The 22,368-nt window shown below is 42.1% G+C and overlaps 1 protein-coding gene across 10 annotated transcripts in view; it reads left to right on the top strand.

Annotated features, from left to right (window-relative positions):
* The window catches only part of LPP (LIM domain containing preferred translocation partner in lipoma), a 756,943-nt gene that overhangs the window by 193,046 nt on the left and 541,529 nt on the right, over positions 1 to 22,368 (top strand). For 7 of the 10 annotated variants that reach the window (XM_023736780.1, XM_023736775.1, XM_023736779.1 and 4 more), the window contains one exon: positions 8,195 to 8,258. The exons of 1 other annotated variant lie outside the window; for it this stretch is intronic. The gene's annotated coding sequence lies outside the window, so the exon portion shown is untranslated. Of the gene's footprint in view, positions 1 to 4,755; positions 4,895 to 8,194; positions 8,259 to 8,782; positions 9,377 to 14,314; positions 14,410 to 22,368 lie in introns of those variants that run through there. 2 more of the 10 variants (XM_023736781.1, XM_023736783.1) reach the window with 2 other exon arrangements.

Below are 22,368 nucleotides of genomic sequence, written 5' to 3'. Positions count from 1 at the left end.
AGAAACCCTGAGAGTATGGCCTCCAGACACCCTTTAGCTCAGTAATGAAGTCACTCCTGAGTTTCACCCTTCAGCCAAAGATTAGACATGCCTATAAAACAAAATGAGGCTAAAGGGTCCAACCAGCCCAGGGGCAAGGACCAGAAGGCAGGAGAGGACAGGAAAGCTGGTAATAGAGAACCCAAGGTCTAGAAGGGAGGGTGTTGACATGTCAGTGTTAACCAATGTCATAAAACAGTATGTTTACCAATTGTTTAATGGGAAGCTAGATTGTTCTGTAAACTTTCATCTAAAGTATTAAAAAACAAAACAAAACAAAACAAAAAACTAGCCAGGCTATGAAACTGTAATGAAGAATGCTTAGAAAGGCAATGGAATTGGACTCAGCTATTACATTTTCTCTTTAATACCCCTCTTCTGTTTTAGAGTAGCTTTTTTTTGAGGAAGGAAGGTGGAAGGAGAGGCAGTGTGTGAAAATATGTGCGTAAATTGGGCAAACTGAAAGTAGAGTTATAGTCTGTCAGATGTATTTTTCTCTCATCTTCAAATAAATTGATGTTCTTTTGCAGTATCTCATTTTTTTCTGTTCCTCATCTAACATTCTGTTGTCCTCCTTCCATGTGTGAGTTTTTTTGGGAAAAACTTTGATTGCTAAATATGTCTTGCTTGGTTACCCCAAAGTGTGATCTGATTTGACCTTTGGTCACCTGTGTGAATATTTTTCGCAAACCTAGGTCTTTGGTAACTTCCTTTTCTTTCCACAGAACTGAGGATTCCAGCCCTTACTGTTACTTGCAAACCATTTAGTCTTTTTTTTTTTCTTAGACTCCTAGTTATAGTCTTTTCTAAGAATTTATTAAGCTTACAAATTGCTTAACAGTAGTTCTGATTTAACTCCTTAAAATGTGTGTTTTTCTGCCTTCTTGTCTAAGCTCCTGAGGATAGGAGCTGTTTTATGCCTGGCACCTCGTGGGAGCTCCATGGATGTGTTGAATGAATATTGTTTTACCCAGGGGTTCCTCTTCAGGGTGTCATTCCAGCTAGAGATATGAGCGGTTGTGATCATCCAGTACTGGGCTGCTAAATCTTTGTAACCTTGAACTGCATGGACCATCTTTTGATGCAGACTCTCACATGGCAAAGATACCACACATGCCTTCCCAGACAGAAGTCCACTTAGCCTCTACTTGAATGCTTCCAAGAAGCCCTGAGGGCACAATTGTTAAGCACTTGGCTATTAACCGAAAGGTTGGTGGTTCAAACCCACCAGCCACTCTGCAGGAGAAAGATGTGGCAGTCTGCTTCCATAAAGATTAACCAGAACCCAAACCCAGTGCCGTTGAGTACACATTCCAACTCATAGCGACCCTATAGGACAGGGTAGAACTGCCCCATAGGGTTTCCAAGGAGTGCTTGGTGGATTCAAACTGCCGACCTTTTGGTTAGCAGCCAAGCTCTTAACCACTGTGCCACCAGGGCTCCTCCATAAAAATTACAGCCTTGGAAACCCTATGGGGCAGTTCTCCTCTGTCCTGTAGGGTCACTATGAGGTGGAATTGACACATGGGCAGTGGGATTTTTGAACACTTCCAGCTCTTGAGAGGCAGTTGGCTGTACTGCTGAACAGCTTCATGTTTGAAGTTCTCCTGTGCGTTGCTCTGAAACCGGATTTTCCATAGTTTCAACTCTAACAGCTTGAGTGTTATACATTTTAGAAAAATGTAATGACATGTCATCAGAAATTCAAAGATAGCTCTAATTCCCCTATCCACCCCCCCCCACCCCTTTTTTCTGCTATACGTTTAAATCCTGCTATCCCAAGACTTAAAGCAGTTTGGATTCTCAAATTCTTTTATGCTTTCACCATTTCCACATTAAAAAAAAAAAAAAGATTTCCATCATGCCATCCAATGCTAAGGGTCTCTTTCAAGCTTATCCCTTTTTCTCTATTAGTATACTGGGACTGGAGCTCCTGCACTTGACAGCTAACCAAAAGGTTGGCGGTTCGAGTACATCTAGAGGTTTCTTGGAAGAAAGGTTTGGTGATCTACTTCTGAAAAATGAGCCATTGAAAGCCCTGTGGAGCACAGTTCTACTGTGACGTGCGTGGTGTAGCCATGAGTTGGAGCTGACTCGATGACCAGTGGTGTTTTGGTTGCTCTGGAACCAGTACGTATTTGCAGATCTTAAAGCCTGGGCATGTATCCAGTACCATGACGTGCTAGGTGTGTGAACTTGATCAGGCTACTTAATCTCTCCAAGATAAGTTCAGAAAATGGGCATAATAATGACTTCCAAGAATATTTTAAAGATTAAAGTATGTAAAATGCTTAGTTTAGTTTCTAAAACATGGTATTTTCAATAAATACTACTTTTAGCTCGATTAATGCTTTTGTTTCTGATCTGTCTGATGATTCTTTTTTTAATTTATTTTTTAACACATATGCACTTGTTTTTTAGTATTCATTATTTCAAGAGTCTCTCCTCTCTGTCTCTCTGTCTCATTTCTCTCTCTGTCTCCCTCCCTCCTTTTCTCCACCCCGCCCTCTCTGGATACGATTCACATCTATAATTCTATAAAAATCCCCAACATCTCTAGATTTATTTTCCCTTTCATCTTGTATTTAGAACTTAACATGACTTTCTTGACAAATGTTTCTTCCTCTGTATGCCTATTTTCAGCTCTTTCCCTACATGTCTGCTCATGTGTTCAGCCCTTATCTTCCTGTGAAAAACATTTCGTCACCCCTCTAATGGGTTAATGATGCCTGGATCATTGCAGATTACTTAACCCCTCAATGAACCTCTCACTCAGTGATTTAGCTTTTCAAATCATTTAGTTGGGCAATACATTTTTTTTATTAAATGTGCAATTAATTGCAGTGCAACACACTTTTACTTAGCACTTCTTACATGGCGTGCATTGTGCTAGGTGCTGTAGGAGCTGCATAGACCACTTCATTCATTTGTTCATTCACTCATTCATTCCCTCACTCAACTTTATCTTGAGTATCTACTAAGGACTAGGTGCTAGAACGAGTTAGGATTCAAGAAACTCAATTAGAAATGGTGCCTCTTTCCAAGGCATTCCATCAACTAAAAGCTATGAAGTGGTTTGGTAATTATAGCCATCTAGATATGAAACCAGGTGTTGGGGTAGCCTTGAGAAAGGCTGTTTTACCAAGCTTTCTGGGTCAGGACACCTTCACAGTGGGGAGACACTTCAAGGCTGTGTAGGGGTTGAGAGACTAGTAGACCCAGACTGTGGTTTGGTTACACTTGGTTATAAAGCCATTTTTGTGAAACAACCCTTAGGTCTCATGTCTGATCCACCCACCCCAATTGAAGGCATGCAACATTTTCCATTCATTTGTTCAGTTTAGGTACTCAGAACCAGCAGAATAACTGAAAGATGCATGTGGCTTGCTTTTCAAGGACCTAATTATTACATGTATCTGCTGCTTGTATCCTCAAGTAAGAATAGCAGTGTAAATACATAAAAATAATCTCATAATCGTAGGGCACATTATCAGGTATTTCTGTATCTGTCATTTCATTTGCTTCCTGTAGAACTGCTAGGTGAATGCCGTAAGCACTGTTACTGTTAGATATTAGCACAGGAATTAGCACTGAATAATTATGTGTGGAGGTTTTGCAAGGAATATTTTCTCTCTTTATTCCAGAGTGATCCTGCTGCCTTGACTGATTTTATTTAGTTCACAAGACTGGGCCTGCCCATAGCTAGGATTGTAGGAGAGCCCCTTTAATCTTCTCCACCTCAGCTTCGTCTCTTGTCAAAAGGAAACACTTCTTCCATGACTAATAATAGTAATTATACCTCACTGGGTTGTGGCACAGTGGTTAAGAGCTCTGCTGCTAACCAAAAGGTCAGCAGCTCGAATCTACCAGTCACTCTTTGGAAACCCTATGGAGCAGTTCTACTCTGTCCTGTGAGTTGGAATGGACTCGATGGCAACGGGTTTGGTTTTGGTTTTATGGCTTGTGGCGAAGAGTAAAATCACATTGGTAAATATAAAGAGTAGCTTTGGAGGGACCAGATTGTGGGCCATTGTAACTTAAGATGAGTTCAGTTTAATTAATTCTAACTTCTTTCCCCAAAATTTCTGAGGTAACTTTATGCGTTAACTCCCTTCTGTTTACCTGAAAGCAGGGCTTCAAACCGGTTTGTGCCCCTTTTGAGAATTTTAATTTCCACCCCAGTTATACTGTATCAGAATCTACATTTTAACAAGACCCCTCCAGGTGATTCTTATGTATAAATACATTTTGAGAACCACTGCTCCAATAGTAGAGCCCCGGTGGCACTGTGGTTAAGAGCTCAGCCTGTTAACCAAAAGGTTGGCAGTTTGAATCCATGAGCTGCTCCTTGGAAACCCTATGGGGCAGTCCTGCTCGATCCTCTAGGGTTGCTATGAGCTTGAAGGCAAAGGGTTTGGCTCTGCTAGATTCTCAGAATTGGTCCCTAACCAGCAGCATTAGCCTGACCTGGGAGCTTGTTAGAAGTGCAAATTCTCAGCAGGAGTTCCAAGGGAAACAAGCTGGTTGGAAGCCCTTCCTCAGAAGTGCCTGCTGGCTGGCTAGTGCTCTATCTTCAATGAGCACTTATTGATTTTTTTTTTTTTTTTAAGTACTCATCTTTTAAGGTCCAGTGCTTGAGATTTGTAAGCTGCTTATATTTCAGCTTAGGATTCCCAAAATCTCTCATTTAATTTCCAGATTATAAGTCCCATTGATAGAACCTTTATGAACGCCACATTAAGAAGTGGAAAATTACCTGTAGGCCAAAGCAGTTGACTTTAAAAAAATCTGATTAATTTCAACACAATCAGTCGAGATGTCAGAAGATCTTGGTGCTGCTGATAGATGCTGACAGGTGAGGAAATTAAAGTCAAGGATGGAAGCAATTAAATACTGGCAAACATTACTTTAATGAGATGACCAAATCATTCATAAGGCCTGGAACACGTGTGTTCTTGATAAATATCTTGGGGTGGCAGGTGAGAGAATGCATTTAAAAATACTTGTCCTAAGGAACTTGGGGCTGGACGTGGAGGAGATTTCATGTTTGGCATCTGATGCCTTTGGCCCAACCCAAGATGTCAATCACTTCTGGGGACAGGGTTCCTAGTAATCATGTTCCAAATTATTACATTATATAATTTAACGCAATCTTACTGTAAATCTTCCTCTCACCACCACCACGACCACATAAAGCATACCAAAATACACAAAATTCAGACAAAAGAAATCTTGGCCTTTTGTTAGTGATTTAGGGATAACCATGGCCGAGGTCTATGAAGAGAAAAAGGAAAATGTATGTTTTCTACAACATATAATTAAAACGATTTGGGAATTGTAGTGCTAAGACTAGAATTCGGTCCTTACTCCAGTATTGTTTGCAAGATAGTTGCTCCAGATTCGAAACATCTGGGACCACAGGACTAAAGAGTTACAGATATATCGGCTTTAGTGCAAGTAGTTAGAAGATTCTGCCATAATGCTTATTTGTGCTATCGGATTTTCAGATAATGAAGTTGGAATTCTTGTTCATAATGTTAGGACCATCTTTCCATGCTTAAGTTTAAACGTTGCCCTGTGTGTGATGGCAGATTTAAAGAATATGAAACCTACTGAAATAGGCCTTTCTATGCTCCATTTCTCATATCCCGCCATTCCTTTCCTTCCTTTTCCTTACTTCTTGCCACTCTTTTTTCTTTCTTGGCTTCATTGTTGCCCCTTGTTTTATCCAAAGGAGAGTAGAAATAAACAGTAATCCTGTAGCTTTTCCAGTGAGGTTTGACGAGTCTAACTTTGGCATAGATTTTAATTGATAGCTTGAAGTTTTGCGAGTTAGAGGTTTATTCTGCAGGTTTGTTTATTTTTGACTGAAATTACTTCTGCAGGTGTCTTAGTTATCTAGTGCTGCTATAACAGAAATACTATAAATGGGTGGCTTTAACAAACAGAAATTTATATTCTTATGCTTTAGGAGGCTAGAAGTCCGAATTTAGGGTGTTGGCTCTAGGGGAAGACTTTGTCTCTCTGTTGGCTCTGGAGCAAGGTCCTTGTCTCTTCTGAGCTTCTGCTTGTGGGCAATCTTCCTGTGGTTTGGCAGTTCTTCCCCCATCTCTGTTTGCCTAATCTCCTTTTACCTCTTGTAAGAGATTGACTCAAGATGTTCCTTAACCAATCCTGTCTCATTAACATAACAAAGAAAACCCATTCCCAGATGGAATTATAACCACAGGCATCAAGGTTGGGATTTACAACACATATTTTTGGGTGACATAATTCAGTCCATAACAGGAAGTGAGAACATTTTTCTTGGGAATAGATAGGTGGTTGGACAAAGGTGTTATGACAAAGTCGTAAAATACGCAGAAGCAGCCAAGGATAACTGGTTTCATTACCAAGAGACTAGATTGGGATTTGTCAATCGTGTTTATGGGTTTCGTGGAGAACCACGCTGCATTATGAAATACCAGGAGTTGCTGAGGACCCATGACATTTGAGCTATGTGAAGAGGGGCTGGTGAACTTCTTACCTACACAGCCTCAACTTTTCTGTTGTGCAATATGAGACTTACTGATGAGGGGCCCATCACCAAAACTCAATGGTACAGACTCTTGTTTCTGTGGCTTGCGCTTTGACAGTTAAACTAAGGATCTTGCATCTCTGAAATATCACTGGGGAGAGATGAGAAAGTGTTCATGGTGACTCTGCCTTGAGCCCTCCTTCTGTGTCAGTAATGTGTCACCTTCTGGTTAGACCGCAGATGTGAAGTCTTCTCTCTCTGTCTTTCACTTGCCAGTGAAGGAGAACCCAGGATACTGAGTGCGCTTTTGTACTTTGTCAATTGATTTTTACATACTTTCTACCCATGTTCTCGTTTCCGAAGTTTTTAATTTACCCCTACAAAAGAGTGTGCTCACAAATGAGAGGCTGCATTGTGTTATTAGAAGGATGCTTATTGGTTTTGGTGTCAAGATTCCAAGGTTTACGTTTTCATTTGCTTTATATTATCCATGTGATCTTTGAAGTTTGGTTTCCTTGTTGGTAAAAGTGGGGTGATAAGGTCTCATTTGAGTTAGAGAGGGGATAATTTGTGATATAGTGGTAATATAATATTTTTCAAACCATAAGTTGTGGTGTTATAAGGTTATTAGTATTTTAATTTTGGTGGCAGATGGCAAGAACTTCTTGCAGAGTACTCTATCAGGCATGGTCTTTTCTTAAACTGATTTGAATCAAATATGATTGGGTATTTTTACCGTTACTTCCCAACGTTCTTGCAGTGAATTTGGGAGTTCCATGTCTCTGAACTAAGTCATGATACAAGCACACCCTTTAAAATGATCCTCATTTACCGGAAGATCTTTCACCTAAAACAGTGTGTCTTTAGCCTTTTGGGGGTTAAGCGGACCCTTGCTTTTAATTTTGTGGCCTTGTCTTTCAGTACAAAAGTTCTCTGTGGTGTTTGTTTGTTTTTAGGTGAGGCCATGTGAGATTGACATAGGTAAATATTCAGTGTTTTAAAACTAGGAATATGAGTCAAAGAAATACCCAACCCAGAGGCATTCTCTAGTCTCGTGCCCGTATAATATTATTCTTTGATCACTTAAGGAAGAGATGTTATCGCTTCCTATATTACTGCTATCCGTATCTATAGAAATGGAATAAGCGTGGAAAATCTTGCGATTAAGAGCTCAGCCTGTTAACCAAAAGATCAGCTGTTTAAACCCACCAGGTGTTCCTTGGAAACCCTGTGGGACAGTTCTTCTCTGTCCTGTGGGGTCACTATGAGTCGGCATCAACTCGGCAGCCTTGGGTTTGGTTTGCTGTTTGGCTATAAAGTAGCTATTATAACCCTCATTTACATATGACAATTGACATTTAAATTGACAGTCAGAGAATTGTAGTAACTTGTCTAGGGCTACTTGGTAAAAGGGAGAAAGGTTCAAATAGCTCCAAATCCCTTTTGCTTTCCCTACTTCCCCAATAATCCCTACCCTTCTTCACAGGGTTGTTTTGTAGGTGAAATGAGATAATGAGTGAATGTGAAAATGTTTTGAAAAACAAGAAACTGCTATGTAGACATTAGAAGTTACGATTATTAATGAATAAATATAGGCTTAATTACCCAAAAGTAACTTTGACCTCTTTTCATTGACAGACACTAACACTGAAGCTTGCTGAGCTCTGTGTCCACTGACAACCCCAGGAGCTAGCTGTCTGAGGTAAGAGGATCAGCCTCTTCATGTTTATGGAAGGCTGATAGACATCTATCTTAGTCATCTAGTGCTGCTGTAACAGAAATACCACAAGTGGATGGCTTTAACAAAGAGGAATTTATTCTCTCACAGTCTAAGAGGCTAGAAGTCCAAATTCAGGGCACCAGCTACAGAGGAAGCCTTTCTCTGTTGGCTCTGGGGGACTGTCCTTGTCATCAGTCTTCCCCTGGTCTAGGAACTTCTTATGCACAAGGACCCTGGGTCCAAAGGATGCCCTCTGCTCCTGTCACTTCTTTCTTGTGGTATGAGGTCCCCCAGTCTCCCTGCTGGCTTCTCCTTTTTATATCTCAAAAGAGACTGACTCAAGACACAACCTAATCTTGTAGATTGAGTCCTGCCTCATTAACATAACGGCCTGTAATCCTGCCTCATTAACATCATAGAGGTAGGATTTTCAACACATTGGAAAACTGTATCAGAAGACAAAATGGTGGACAATCACACAATACTGGGAATCATGGCCTAGCCAAGCTGACACACATTTTTGGGGGACATAATTCAATCTATAACAATGTTTTACCCAGCAATGTTTAAAAGGTTGATTTTACTCCTAATTGGAGAAATACAAAGGTAGTTCATGAACAACAAAATCTGAAAAATGTCCAAGATGGTGATCTGCTTCCTTTTATGTCTTCTTGATTTAATTTTCCCTTTCAGTTTCTCCCCTTAAGGTTTAATTTCAAAAGGACACAACTTTGGAAAACACAGAAGATTCTGATTCAGCGAGTAATTCCTAAGTGTCCATAAAGTAGTGTGTTCTATGATGTTTGTATCCATTATCTTATTGTATCCTCAGCTAGTACATCGTAGGAGGACTTTCCAACATACTCTCCCAGTCTCTGATCAAGTAAATGTTTTACTAAACTATGCTGCCAGTGTTACCTGATTCTGAAGGGGCCAAACTTTACTAGTCAGATCTCTTAGCTGCCCAACAAATCATCTCAAACGGTCATAATCTGAGGCTACAGCAAAAAAATCCAAACAACAAAGAAAATGAGCTAGAGCCCTTTGAAAGTCGGGACCCACAGTATCTGTACACCATTCTTGGGGAGACCAGTGCGAAGGTAATACGCCTTTAGCAGAAGAATACACTTGTCCTGAAATTGCCAAGGAAAGGAAGGCCAGTAACTGTTTTTTTTAATGGAAGCATGTTACTTTTAAAATCTGTAAAATGGTGAGCTTTCTTCTGCAGGTAACCAGCTGATAGCTGTACCTTCCAGTGAGGTCTACTGCATTCTGTGGAATTCTTTAGAAATCTTAGCCAAAAGAAGGTGAAGTAATCAATAAGGTGTTTCTAACTGCAGGCCCTGTAAAAGAGTGGAAGATTTGATATCAGCGTTTAAAGTACTGTAAATATTTGTTTTACTGAATTTTTTGTTCATCCCTTGGGCATATTATTTTCATTATCTTGAACCACAAACATAACTTCAGTTACACAGACCAAATTTGTTGGTACTTCTCCATATTTGTCGAAGTTAGCATTTTAAAATTGAGTGGAAGTTATGATGTTAGGTTAGTAAGCTTTTCAAGGCTAATATTCACCATATACAGGAAATAAAAGCACATCATCTGCAACTATTGTGGGTGATGTATGGACTGTGAAACTTGTCTAAAATTATATCAGGCATAACAGCCATTTGAGTTATTTAGATTTTGTTCTCATTTCTACAAAAGAGAGGGTTATATAAAAAGGTAGTAGCAAAAAATGCGGGAAGGGTTCCTGCCCCTCTTTTCATTCCTGTCCAGTATATAGCCCCCCTGTAAAAACTTCTTTCTAATATATTATTTTCATGGATAAATGCACCCACTGCTCACTTACTGACATGGTCAGATTCCAAAGACCAGATTGTTAGGCAAAAATTGGCATTATGCCAAAATGGAGGATGACTACATCATTACATAACTGCCAGATTACATCATTACGTAACTACCAAACTACTGAGAATCACGGCCCAGCCAAGCTGACACATAACCTTAGCCATCATGGCCAGTGTCACTCTCGCCTTGCACCTCAGTGTTCATTACTGCCTGACATACGTCATTAATGCACAGAATACTCGGAAAGTAGATGTTTTACTATTGTTGAAAATGTGAAATGTCAGATAACAAGGTAGTCGATAAATGAGGAGTAGGGGTAGATCAGAAAAGAATATACTGTAAACATGCACATGATATTTTTTGATAACTCTGAGGCAGAGATCTAACGTATTTATTTTAAAAATTGAGGTTATCATGCTAACTCTCCGCAAAATGCCAGTTGGGAAATATTAATAGAATTAGCTTTAAAAAGTGGATCACTATGCCCCCTCACACTGAAATTCATCTCGAAACTATAGAAAAACCAGTGCCAATTGCTGTGGAGTTGGTTCTGACTATGGCGACTTCATATGTATCAGGGTAGAACTGTGCACCATAGGGTTTTCAGTGACTGATTTTTTGGAAGTAAATCACCAGGCCTTTCTTTTGAGGTACTTCTGGGTGAACTCGAACCTCCAACCTTTCAGTTAATAGCTGAGTGTGTTAATCATTTGCACCGCCCAGGGACTGCAGAGACGAGTTTAAGCAAAACTTGAAAGGTTACAAAAACTTACTCTTGAAAAAGAACAGTTTTATATGTCTTATCTAGCTATCTATCTGTTTCTATTTATGTATCTTCTATTTATTTATCTGTGTATCTGATTTCCATTTTTTTAGGTGGGGGCTGTTAGGTAGAGAAACATAGAAACATCTATAACCTTGTGGAAGGTGGCAAAAAAAATTACTCTGGGACATGCTGTAGAATTTTAAAAGAGTATTTTGGTAATAATTGGTATCAGTGGCAGTAATGAAGAAAGAATAACAGTTTAAATAAATAATTAGACTTGACAGTAGACATGTCAACAGGTACTCAATTAATGAGTGTAATCACTGTTTTTCTCTGCTTTCAATGTTGATCCAGTGACTCTGGTGTGCCCCTTATCCCATTTCCAAACCAAAGCTATTTAAAGCTGCACTTCATGGAATCTGAAATGGTACACCCTGTTTACTATTTAGAGCTGATGCCTAATGTTCTTTAATAGGCGAGATCTGTACTTGAACAAGAACAGGCTTCTGGCCTCCTGTAAACCGTTGATTATCCCTGCTTTCTACAGGGTGATTCATTAGCAAGGATGAGTAATGCCCAATTACTTCTCCCAGACTTGTCTATATTGCCAGAGTGAATTGTTTATTATAATTTGGTGGAAACAGTCATAGTCTGCATTCAATCAGATTAACCAATTACTGTTTTTTGAGGTGGAGGTAGAGGCGATAGTTAAAAATGAAATGATTTTCTTAGTTGCCTGGACAGTTTTGGAGAAAGAAGCAGTGTGGTAGGGATGAAGAACTGAGAGCCACAGACCAAACAAATCTCATTCTAATCCGAGTGCTGTTGTCACTTTGCTGTGTTACCTTAGACAAGTCCCTTCCCTATCTGGGGTTCCTTTCAGCATCTAAAAATAGACAGAGTTGCCCAATGGTCATGGTATTCTTGTTCGATTTTCTAGGATTCTATGTCTTAGCCTGTCCCTTCTCCCTCTTGCTGCCACTTTTCCAAAGCCACAAAAAAGTCCCATGACTCTACTATAGAGCCAGTGTGTGAAAATTCTTCTGTTGGGCTTTTGCTTTTCTTACATAGGAGAAGAGCAGTCAGTGCTTTGAGCTATATATGTAGACACTTTGGTTGGACGTTTATACATTGGTCATTCCCTACTCCCTAGCAACATTGCTACTTGCAGTTTCTGGCTAGGGAAAAGACAAATGCATTTCCTCATGTCCCTCTACTCTATGACGTTGTTCCATAATCTGGGTCCCATGTTTAGAGCATTTGGTGGACTCGTCCACAGTTAACATTGGTGGATTCCTCTTTGGCCGCTTGACTTTCTCAGAGTGAGTCATTGGACCTGACTTAAGGAGAGGGCTGAATGGTAAAGCCAGAGGGACTTTGAGAATCAGTGAACCAAGTTCTCTCATTTCATACATGGAGATTATGGGGTCAGGGAGGGAATCTCATTTGCCTAAGGTGTGGCAGATCCTAGACTAGAAATCTTTCTTTTGACTCCATAGATATATCTTGTTTTAGTGGCGAAATCTCTTTCTAGAAACTGTCCTTTCCCTTCCCAATGCTTAAAGGGTCATTGTCTATCAGGCAAAACAAATCTCAGCGTCAGCACAGGGAGTTGAAAGGTCCTTGAGATGTGAACGGACTCCAGACTTCTTCATTATTTCCATGTGGCAGGGCAGCAGAGGGCTCCACAGCTGCTTCTCTCTGTGTTTATTACGAGTCTACAGATCCCCTTGTAGTCCTTCCTACAAGAGGTTATTGGACCCTGACATCATCACTCCCTCCGCCACCCACCTCCTGCCCTTTTCTGGTGCAGTGAATTATAGGGGGCTGAGCCTGAGCTCCTAACTGGCTGTTTACTGCAGATAGTTGGGAACATTCATAAAGAGGCGACAGACGAGGGATTAATAAGCAAGAGGACAGGAGAGTTAAGAGCCTACACGGTGAAATCTAGTTCAAGGCCTGCAGTTCCCTGTTGCTGGGCTACCCAAGATTAATAGCAGTGTCTCTCACTCCCTCAGATCCTTTTCTCTGCCTTGTTCTTGTGGGACTGGGCTGGGACTGAGAAGCAGCTGAACTAATCCTTGCCAAAACCAAACTCGTGTTTTCATGGGACTTTCAGGTCCAGAAAAGAGAGAGGTAATTATCGTATCAGTTAAAAGATGTCTCAGAAGGCCTAAACTCTTCTCTTGCCCCTCATAATACTGAGATTAAGAGAGAGAAGATGATTTCTGTGTCTGAGGTTTCAATCCTGGCTCTAATTAGTTAACTATGACTTTGGGGAGTACATGGTCTTTCTCTGGGCCTCAGTTTCTCCATCTAGGACATGGGAAGAGTGAGGTGGTGTCAAAGGTCCCCTCTCAATTCTGACTTCCCATTATATGTCCAGGGGCCCATAGCAAGGTTGGAGCTGAGCCAGGTTCTTAAATTTCTCTGGTTTGAGGTGCTTATCATTATAGCTTCTCCTGCTGTACTTTCTAGAATGCACATTTACATCTCTCAGCCTGATTGTATTAAATGAACTTCTCTGTCTGCTGACAAGTCCCTGTAGGTTAAAGGACTTGCCCAAAGCAGCTGGTCTTAATTTGTATGTACATGTGTTGGCTGGGGAGGGGGCTGGATTATGGCATTTTTGGAAACTCGGAAGCTCTGAAGTCTCTACCCTGGGAAATGACACATCCTCGTAGAATGTGGTCTGTAATTTCAGGCTGTTTGTAGACCCTCTGAAGGCCATACAAGGCTTCTAGGTTAAGCAAAAGATGTTTTTTTTCTATATGGGAAGGCTGAGATGACATTTGAGTGGTATACATTTCCTATTGCTGTTGGATTTTTCCCATGCTTCACCTCTTGTTCTCTCAATGTCGGGCTCATTTTGGAGCAGGACTCTGGACATTTACATGTCCCAGCTGCTGAGTGTTTGGTAATGAAATTCTTATTCTGCTTGCTTCATTCTTTCATTCACTCACTTGACTACACTTTTCCCGAGAACCTGCTAAATGCTAGGCACTTTAATGCATTACTTTACTTAATATTGTGAAATAGGAAATCATGTCCCTTCCATTTTTCATTCCAGGAAACTGAGCTTAGAGAGATTGGGTAATTTGCTCAAAGTCATACATCTGATAAATCACAAAGCTTGGATTTAAATCCAGATCTGCTTCAAAATATATGAATACCTCCAGAAACCTCATTGAATATGAACAGGGACAATGAAACAAGCTAATAAACTGTAGGAATACCTGGTAGAAAATGGTCAGTGGGCCCTAGAGGAGTACAGAGAATGGATGCATGAGAGTTTAGAGAGGGACAAGATCACACTTTCTGATTTATTTATAATTCATTAATTAAATGCTTCTCTGGAACGTTAAGGCAGAACGTAATATGTTGGACTGTTTTGTACATAATTTTTCCTTTTCTTCAGACTTCTATCAGCTTAGTGGTCTCCATGCCTCCATTTTGCAAGTGAGATGAGGAGGAGGGCAAACAGTGGTGAGGGTCATACTGCGCTGATATACGGTGAGTTATCAACTGAACTGGAATTTTAATGCTCTGGGAATCCGTCCGTTTGTTGTTTTTTCCCCTCTTCTACCGAGCGTGGGACTTTTAACAGAGATAGACTTCTGACCCTGCCTAGATCAGCACAGATGCAGATGTGAGCAGCTAGAATTTGGATCCTGCCAAGTTGTAATGACTGCCACATGTGTGAAGTCACTATTTAGCGCTTGGTGACCCACTGTGAGTGTTCGCAGGAGCCATGAGGGTGACAACTGTTGTCGGAGATGGAAGAGGTGGGGAAACGGAGGCTCAGGGAAGGGACACAACTCAAATTCGGGCAGCAGGTTTGTGGCAGAACAAGGACCAGACTTCGTAGCAGTACCCTTCAGTAATATCTTGCAAGTGCTTATACTCCCGCTGATAGGCAGATACACCTGGGTTTGAAGCCCAACACTTACTAGCTGTGTGACTTTGAATAAGTTACTTATTTCTTTGGGTCTCAGTTTTGTTATCTATAATATGGAAATAATCCCTTACTGACAGGGCGGTTGTGAAGATAAACGAAAGCCCATTGTGTCTTTCAATACACAGAAGTATTATTGTCAGTGTGATTAGTAATCCTCGTCACGGCCCCCTGAGGCAGGCACAGTTTTCCTGTTTTTACTCATTCTATATCTTACCATCAACCTCATACTCTTTTCGGGCCTTGCTTCTCAAAGGTATGGTCTGAAAACCCGCAGCATCAGCATCCCCTGGGAGCTTGTTAGAAATGCAGAATCTCAGGCCACGTTCCAGGCTTCTAGGCCAGAATCTGCACTTTAACAAGATCCCCAGGTAGTTCGTAGAGCTTGAGAGCACTGTTTCAAGACCAAGACCAATTTCAAGGCCATTGGCTCTGGCCTCCTGACAGAGACTGGCACGCCGCCAGTGTTCTCATGGTATGCTGTACCCACGGCTTGAGATAGCTGGAGGGAGCCCTGTGATTTCCCTCCTTGGGGATAATGGAAGGCTGAGCTGAAGGGGTTCAGCAGACTTTATCTTTCAACGCCCTTCATTTCCTCAGAAGTCCTGTTCACAAGGGGTCCGACTGGGATTGGATCCCAAGTCTTTGTGATTCCAAAGTCCATGTTCTTTTCATTAAACCACGATGTATCAGTAAAGAGGAATGCTGGGCTGTGTGTATGATAACTCTCTATTCCCCACAGTGTGCATATTTCCACACTGGCTGTTTTACTGTATTCCTCAATTCCTAGAGGGGAAGAATTTAAAAAAAAAACAAAAAAAAAAAACTTGTGTTGAAAGCCAGGATCCTGCAGCTTAATCAGTTATTTTCATTTTTTAATGAGGGTGACTATTGTGAAATAAGTAATTATTAATTACTCAAAACTAATGAAATATTTTAGTTTCCTTGCTGAAAAAGCATATGGAAGCTAAAAGAAAGCATATGGGTGTTTTTCGGGAAGCATATTGGTGAATGGACAAGTTACAGTGGTGCCAGTTTGCCTTCGCTGTCTGGCTGGGGCCATCACTATGTGTGCTGGCATCTGAGTCCTCGTGTGTTTAAAGGGATTTTTCCCAAATTCCCATCTGATGTGTGCCTTGAGTTTTCTCTGGAATTACCCGGCTCTGGCTCATACATCTCTCTGCCATGCTTCCGTCCAGACATTACTGGTTGAGTGTTTACTAAGCGTAAAGCCTTTGCTGTATAGGTAGCTGTTGGGGTTCTTCTTTTCCGTATGTCTCCCAGCCCCTGCAGTATACTGTATGGGCCTGCCCAGCTGATGGCTTTGTAGGGTGAGAGGAGTAGCACTGAAATGGGGAGAGGACACGTGGATTCTGGACCCTACCTTGTGACCACTAGTCGAGACTCAATCTGACAGTGTTCTGCAGTGGGAAAAGCAGTGCCCCAGCAGACCACAGAACCAGAACCTCCTTGCTCCATCAGGGCCCTGGGTGAGACCCTGGGCCAGCCATTAAAGCTCCACGCAGCAGATTTCTTACCTGTAAAATTGGAGTGATACTCCCAGCACTTGTTAACCTCACAGGCACAGCTGTTCATCCAAGTTGCAGTCCATGCCCTTTGCTCCTTCTCTCTTTTCCTTTATGTCTCTTCTCCTTTGCAACGTATTTTGTAGGTCTGGTAAGGAGCTTGATACGGTCTTGGAGGTGGTTGGAACTATTTTGGCTTCTCTGGTGATTGCACACGTTTAGGTTTTTAATCATCAGAGGCAACATGATATGTTTGAGAAGGTAATTGACTGAGTGTCAGAAAATAAAAATTCCAGACCAGCCTGGCTGAATAAGCATTTACTTAGCACCTACCAAATGCAAGGTAGCTTGCTAAGAAATCACTGGAGGGAGCTGGCACAGTATGTGGAGATGAGTTCTATTCAGGAACATTCAAGACTCTGTGTGATGTGAGAGCTCGGTGATTGTACTTTGGGAGTGAGAGAATTTTGGGGACTCTTTGTACCTGGAGCTTTCATACAGGATTAGGGACTGGACTGTGCTTTGAAAGACAATTAAGTGGACTTTGACGGGATATTACAGGGAGTTGAAGAGTAAATTTCTGGCAGGCAAGAATCACAGCTTGGTACATCAGGGATGAACCTTGAAAACAGTATATTGAGTGAAATAAGCCAGCCACAAAAGGACAAATATTGTTTGATCCCACTTATATGAAATATGTAGAATAGGCAAATGCATAGAGGCCAAAGTTTTTTAGTGGTTAACAAGGGTGGGTGGGAGGGAGGGGGAAAAAGAGGACTCAATGCTTATGGGACAGTGAACTTTTGTTAAGGGTGATGGTATCATTTTGGAAAGGATAAGGGTGATGTTGAACAACGTGATGAACATAATTTTGTCACAGAACCATACCTGTAAAGATTGTTGAAATGTCAAATGGTTTGTAGCAGATATATTTATCACAATTAAAAAAGAAAAGACCTCAGCTTGAGACAGGACCCAGGAAAAGGCAGATACGACGCGTGTGTAGGGAACTGGAACGAGATTACAGAACTGTTACTGAGAGAAGACACTTCTTTTCTGATGGGACACAGTCTCCTCACCTGTGAACTGAGAGCTTTGGACAAGATGATTTTCAAGAAGCTTTGTAGCTCTGAGTCCCAGTTGCAGTTCTACAGCATCTCTTACCCCGTTCTCAGCTAAGCTACTTCGCTAAACCCTAGTAGTTAAATGGTGGCCCCAGAGCAGGGCCCAGAACCCATGTGTCTTGTCCCCATTTCATTGTTCTTCCTACCAGCCCACAGCATTACTGCAGTGGGGAGGGCGGTGGCCATTATTGCTGTAGCCTTTTATGTATGAAACCAAACCAAAAAAACCCCGTTGCTGTCGAGTCAATTCTGACTCATAGCGACCCTATAGGACAGAGTAGAACTGCCCCATAGGGTTTCCAGGGAGCGGCTGGTGGATTCAAACTGCCAACCTTTTGGTTAGCAGCCAAGCTTGTAACCACTGTCCCACCATGTATGAAGCACAGGATGCTAAAAAAGTGACCTAAGACTCAAAACAAATAAGAGACTCAACCATCCCAGATACTGATGATGCTTCTTCCCGCAGTCAGGCAGCTCTTATAAAACGTCACCTCCTTCTGTTTTGCCTGTGTGGGTCTAGCTCTCCTTCTTCAAAGTCTAACACATATCTGTCCTCCTAGGAAGCCTTTTCTTCCCTCCCCCTTGGCTCTGAGCTGTAGTCTTAGTATTGCACTTTGGTTTAATATTCCACTTGATTCTGTATTGCTATCTGATGTTCCTCTCCCCATTCAAACCCTTCAACATAGAATGAGGGTCCTGATTCTGAGGACTACCTTCTGTTGCTCTGCTGTTGTTGTTAAGTGCCGTCGAGTCACTGCCAACTCACAGTGGCTCTGTGTACAGCAGAAGGAAACACTACCCGGTCCTGCGCCATCCTCGCAATTGTTGCAGCCGCTGTGTCAGTTCATCTCATTGAGGATCTTCTTTTTCACTGACCCTCTACCAAGCATGATGTCCTTCTCCAGGGACTGGTCCCTCTTGGTAACATGTCCAAAGTAAGTGAGATGTCTCTCCAAGAAGCACTCTGGCTGTACTTCTTCTAAGACAGATGTGTTCCTCCTTCTGGCAGTCCATGGTATATTCAGTATTCTTCTCCAGCACCATAACTCAAAGGCATCAGTTCTTCTTTGGTCTTCCTTATTCATTGTCCAGCTTTCGCATGCATCTGAGGTGACGGAAAATACCATGGCTTGGGTCAGGGATACCTTAGACCTCAAAGGAACATCTTTGCTTTTGAACACTTTAAAAAGATCTTTTGCAGCAGATTTGCCCAGTACAATACATCATTTGTTTTCTGGGCTGCTGCTTCCTTGGGCGTTGGTTATGGATCCAAGTAAAATGAAATCCTTGACAAGCCCAGTATTTTCTCCATTTTTCATGAATTTATCTCTGACTTCCCTCTATCTCCTGGACATAGTGCTCAATAAAGAAGTAAGTCACTATGCCTTTTGAACAACTTTCCCTCTGTATGTTGCTTGTTTCCAAAATGTATATGAGCCTTATAGGCTTATAGAATTTCAGCATTGGAAAGGAACTTAAAAACCACCTGTCTAGTCCAGCCCCCACCTCCCAGGGAAGAAACGAATTGCCCAGCTTTACTGGCCCAGTTAGTGGCAGGTCTGAGAATGGCGCCCACATCTGAGTGAACAGTAGAGAGCTGGTTGGAGCCTGGGTCCTTGCTTGCTGCTCAGCAGGCCTTGGCTGGACGCCTCCTTCTATGAAGACCGACAGGAATGACAGCAGGGCGTGTGCTGCTGCTGCTGATCAAACAGATGGAAACAAGCAGACATTCATCCGGTATCTACTCTGTGATGGGCCCCATGAAAGATGCTTTCACATAATTTAACTTGGTCAGTCGTCAAAACCTAGAATTCCCACTCCTACATAAGAGACAGGGGCCCCTAGGAGGTGCAAATGGTAAACATGCTAAAATATTGGGGTTCGAGTCCACGCAGAGGTGCCTTGAAGGAAAGACTTGGCAGTCTACTTCCAAAACATCAAGTCATTGAAAACCCTGTGGAGTACAGTTCTACTCGGACACACGTGTGGTCGCCATGAGTTGGAATTGAGTCAGTGGCTACTGTTCATTTTTTTTTCATGAGAGAAACATGAAGCAGGACGTGTAGCAACAGTGGCCCCCTATAGCTCTGAAAGGCATATTGTGGTCATTCGATGCTGACCTCTTAGAGTATGGGGATAGGGATCCAAGGAGTGGCATGTGTGGCTGTTCTAAGGGGAGCTTATTTTGGTGATAAGCAAAAATAAACAGAGGTCATGATCAAAATTGGGGTTAGAGGGCCCATGGTTGGGCCCATGGTCACCTGAACCTCACAGAGGACTCAACTTTCCCATGCTTTCCTCTGCATGTCCACACATCGCTCAGTCTTTGAAGATGTGGGTCTTGGATGCCTCACTCTTGAGTGTCTGTCGTGTTGGCTTTTACTTGCTCTTATTCCATCTTCTCCTTTCTTGCCCCTACTCCCCGACCCCAGCTGCCATCTTCTTCTCCCTCCTGTTCATTCTTCTGGAGCCCTGATGGCTCAGTGGTTATGAGCTCGCCTGCTAACCAAAAGACCAGCAGTTCGAAGCCACCAGCTGCTCCTTGGAAACACTGTGGGGCAGGTCTACTGTGTCCTATAGGGTTGCTATGAGTTGGAATTGCCTTGACGGCAGTGGGTTTGGTTTTTGGTTTTATTCATTCTTCTCCTTCTCCCCCTCCCTCTTCTCTTGAGTTAATCCTGGGTGCCGTAAGGTCTTGAAGGCTCTCTGCTGGCAGAGGCCGCTGGACTGGACTGTGGACATGCCAGCTGGGAAGATGATACGCAAGTGTGCTAAATGCACGGTAAAAATAGCTTCTCATCTGTGGGACTTGGTATTAAGCAAAATGATACTAACGAGGTTAGAATGCTGCTCTGAAGTGTGGCAGCTGCACGCCCATCTTGGCTGCTTTTTCTCTCCACCTCTAGCACATTGTGAGCAGTGTTGTCATGACGCTCCTTGGGCCCCGTTTAGATCAGCTATTTTTTCTGAAGGAGCCCCTGACCTTCCCCACAATAGAAACCCTCAATGTGGTCATGTCAGTGCCTCTTCAGGAGCCGTATGACTGGTGAGCCCCCAGTTGTCACTTGGAAACTGTAGGTCAGGACACAGACATTGAACCTTTGGGAGCACGGAGGGCTTGTAAATATCATCTGCTCTCGTTTGGTGTGTGAGGAGACACGCCCATGGTGTGGAAGTGACTCACGCAAGGTCACAGAGAGAAGTAAGGGCAAGAATGGGACCAGGAACTCAGGTGTCCTGATCCCCAGTCCTGTGATGTTTCAGCTGTGCCATATTGACCCCTGCCTGAGTGCCCTGGTCAGCTCTGAAGGCTGTGGATGGGGATCAGCCAGGCCTGGGGACACCGCTGTCCCTAGGAATAGGCAGAGGAGGTGGAGAAGGGGGAATAGCTCAGAGAAGAGGAAGGAACGAGGAAGTGAGGGGGAGTTATACATAGTCAGGGGTGATAGATGCCCGAGCAGTGTCCGAGGAGGCACTCAGTAACGTTGTTCCTGAGTCTCTCTGGGCAGAGCTGTCCCATCACATCCCACGGATTGACTGGCTCATTGAGAAGTGGATGTTTAAAGGACAAAGTAATGTCTTCTCTATTTCTGTGAACCCTTTTCTGACCTCATACGAGATCTCACATAAAATTCCCATAAAAGCTGTTGTTAGCACCATACTTTGTTATATAATGTCAAGTATTCTTCATATGAAGGAGCCCTGGTGGCACAGTGGTTAAGCACTTGGCTGCTATCCAAAAATTGGCGGTTCGAACCCCCCACTGCACTGTGGGAGAAAGACGTGGCAGCCTGCTTTCATAAAGATTGACAGCCTTGGAAATCCTGTGGTGCAGTTCTGCCTGGTCATATAGAGCTGCTATGAGTCGGGATTGACTCGACGTCAGTGGGCCATTCTTCATATGATTCATACGTGAAACATCTTCTCTGTAATATCACAGGGTCTTAGAAGACAGACAGTGTGGCTTAGATGGACCTTCCTCTCTCCTTCTCATCTTCCCTCCCTTTCTTTCAATCCTGACACCCGGCATAGACCTAAACACGTATGATGAGCATCGAGGTAAATTTTTATTAAGCTGAATGTAGTTGAATTCAGCTGTCCTCTTAAATTTTTTATTAATTGTGGTGAAAGGTGGCAGGTGATGATTTTGGGGAACAGTGTTCTTACTAATGTAGAGTCTGTTAAGATTTCTTGTATGTTTTATTTAATTTTCATAAAACCCCATTGGCTGTCCATGATTGTCCTCATTGTACAGTGGAGTAACCGAAGTCATGTGACCTACTCACATGTACTTCAAGTAATAAATAGAGATTTGATTTGATTCCAGATCTTCTGTCTCAAAGTATTGTAATGTTACTTCTGTTCTTTCCCAATTCTTACAGCAGAGGTGTTGTTCCATAGACAGTGATTCAGCCTTCTATTGAGGAGTCTTCTAGTTTATTTAGATAGTAACCTACCCTCTAAAACAGTTTGCGAAAATAATTATAGACCTCAGGTTCAAACAGCAAATTATTATAATGCTTTGGGTGACACTTTAGCTGATATTTTTTTCACTAAGCCAGGGGAAAAATACTGCATTTTCTATCTGCTTTAATTTCCTAAGTTTGAAATAAACTTTTAAATAATATACAAGACTGCTTTAACTTTGAACACATTTGGGTACATACAGAATAAGGGGGGAAAAAAAGGCCCAAATGAATTGACTATTTTAGCTAAGAACAAAATTAGACCACTTTTTGGATACAAAAGAAGGATGCAGGAGTTTATGAACAGTACAAGTAAAGCCCAAATTTCGGTTGATATTGATGTTTTGTAGATTTTTCTCAGCATTATGCTGTATTCATTAGATGATGTCCTTTTACAGGAT

This window comes from Trichechus manatus, unplaced genomic scaffold (genome assembly GCF_000243295.1).
Source record: "Trichechus manatus latirostris isolate Lorelei unplaced genomic scaffold, TriManLat1.0 scaffold00092, whole genome shotgun sequence".
Lineage (NCBI taxonomy): Eukaryota > Metazoa > Chordata > Mammalia > Sirenia > Trichechidae > Trichechus > Trichechus manatus.
This window is presented reverse-complemented; position numbering and strand designations above follow the sequence as displayed.